At 44.7% G+C, this 2391-nt stretch overlaps 1 pseudogene; it reads left to right on the forward strand.

Annotated features, from left to right (window-relative positions):
- The first annotated feature begins 238 nt into the window (after positions 1-238).
- Positions 239-660, forward strand: LOC136176924 (10 kDa heat shock protein, mitochondrial pseudogene; annotated as a pseudogene).
- The last annotated feature ends 1731 nt before the right edge of the window (positions 661-2391 follow it).

Genomic DNA, 2391 nt, shown 5'->3' on the forward strand with positions numbered 1-2391 from the left:
ACGTGTGGATAGGAAAACACTCAACAAAGTGGTTGGTATGGTGCAAGTAAATACCAGGAACTTTTGCTCAGCCTGGGAGAGGAAAAAGCACCATGGAAGGCTTCTTGCAGGGTCTGACTCTTGAAGCATGGTTAAAAGTTGACAGGATTTGGTGTTCACCTGTCCGGAGGGTCTGACTGTAGGTCTCTCCTTTTGCCTGCAGCCTGAGAGCAGAGTATAAACTGTGGCAGCTGGAGTCATGGCAGGACAGGCATTCAGAAAATTTCTTCCCCTCTTTGACCGAGTATTAGTTGAAAGAAATGCAGCCGAAACTGTAACCAAAGGGGGCATTATGCTTCCAGCAAAATCACAAGGAAAAGCATTGCAAGCAACGGTGGTAGCTGTTGGATCAGGCTCTAAAGGAAAGGGTGGAGAGATTCAACCAGTTAGTGTGAAAGTCAGAGATAAAGTTCTTCTCTCAGAATATGGAGGAACCAAAGTAGTTCTAGACGACAAGGATTATTTCTTATTTGGAGATGGTGACATTCTTGGGACATATGTCAACTGAAATAAGTCACTATTGAAATGGCATCACGTGAAGCCGCCCATTCCACTGAAGTTCTAAAATCTTTCGTCATGTAAATAATTTCCATGTTTCTCTTTTATAATAAACTAAGGATATCCAAGCTAATGACAAAAAAAAAAAAAAAAAAAAAGTTGACAGGATTCGTCTACCAATCAGAGGACGGTGCCAAGACATTCCAGGGCTCAAGAAAAGCATGAATCAAGGTATGTTGTGAAACCATATGATAGGTTCAAGGGACCACAAGTTGTTCGGCATAACTTTAATGCATCACAGGCAATGGAGTTAAGGAAAGAGAAGCTGGAGAGGGAGGCAGAGGCCAGACTAGGAGGAGACTAATAAATTGGTCACCCTAACAAGATGAATATTATTTTGGAAGTTTGGAGGTGACATTGAAAACTGAAATCTCCACTTTTAAAAATGGGGATGCCAATCCCTGCATAGCTTACCCTAAAGAAAAGGGTGAGAGTCTCAAAAAAATGGCCACGAAGATGCTTTGAACCAGATATGAATGAGCGATTTAGGCAAAGGAGAAAGAAGACTGAAATCTATCGGTCGTCTCCTACTTGCCAGCATCTGGACCAGGAGATACTCAGGAAGGAGGGAGAAACTGAGGAGCTGTGTAGATGGGTTTGGTGAGTCCCCCTAGCTTTTTGTTGCTACAGGAAAGACAGAGGTGGAGCCCCTTTGGGAGTTAGGGGTTACCCCTGAAGGGAAAGCAGAAGTATTGTTTATGAGCCCAGCCTATTTCACAGGTGCCCCAAGCTGAATTCACTCTCCGTCCCTCTGTGCCTGCTTCTGGCATCCCAGCAGCATGATCCCAGGATGGCTTTTCTGATGCTTAAGTCCAAACCACTTCAGCAGTGGGCAGCTTTGTTCTCAGAAACCGCCCCCTATGTTCCCTTCCTGTTAACTCTCTCCCACCCAGCCCTGGATCATTACTTGAGCAAAGCCAAGAAAATGCCACAGCTGCAGGCTTTAATAGCTCCAGTGTGGGGAGATGACTGGCCTCTTGGGGGATTTGTGGTCTGGAAAGCAGGGCTGTAATTAACAAGGCACCAGAACCCAGCGTTTGTCCTCCCGGGGAGATCCATCCATGAGTTTGGAACTCTCAAACTGGACTCTTGGTATCAGCTTTTCTGGGCCATTTGCTCTGGCCTCGAAGTGTGTGAACTGGCCCTGGGCTAATTGTTTCTGGTAATTAGTGAGCTGGGATGGTCACCCTGAGGTCTGAGATGTTGCAATGTGGATCTACTCAAATCAAACCACATGGGATTGCCCCAAGAAAGCAAACAATGTATCTCTTCAGTTTAGAGGGTGGTTTGGTAATATTGAGAATTTTAAAGCATTCCCTCTATTTCTTTTTTCCTTAATATTTACTTGCTTATTTGGCCACATAGGGTCTTAGTTGTGGCACGTGGAATCTTCACTGTGTCCTTTTACATTACGGCACAGACTCTCTAATAGCCTCACGGGCTTACTGTCTCCGTGGCATGTGGGCTCTTAGTTCCCTGACCAGGGATTGAACCTGTGTTATCTACATTGCAAGGTGGATTCTTAACCTCTAGACCATCAGGAAAAGTCCCTGCCTCCATTTCTTGTGAGCAGAAAGAACGTGAAGGATTATATGATGCTTTGATTAATTATTTTATTCATTCATTGATTCACTCAACAGTTACTGAGAACCTGTTTGTGTCGGGTATTGGGGTGGGACCTGAATAAGATAAAGAAGACCCTTGTCTGCCCTCCAGAAGCTTGCAGTCTGTCCGTGGTGTTGTACAGTGTTGTTAATTTACAACCAGAAGTCAGAGAATTGCAATCTCTCCTTA

The sequence above is a fragment of the Muntiacus reevesi genome, chromosome 10, assembly GCF_963930625.1.
Source record: "Muntiacus reevesi chromosome 10, mMunRee1.1, whole genome shotgun sequence".
In the NCBI taxonomy this organism is placed as follows: Eukaryota; Metazoa; Chordata; class Mammalia; order Artiodactyla; family Cervidae; genus Muntiacus; species Muntiacus reevesi.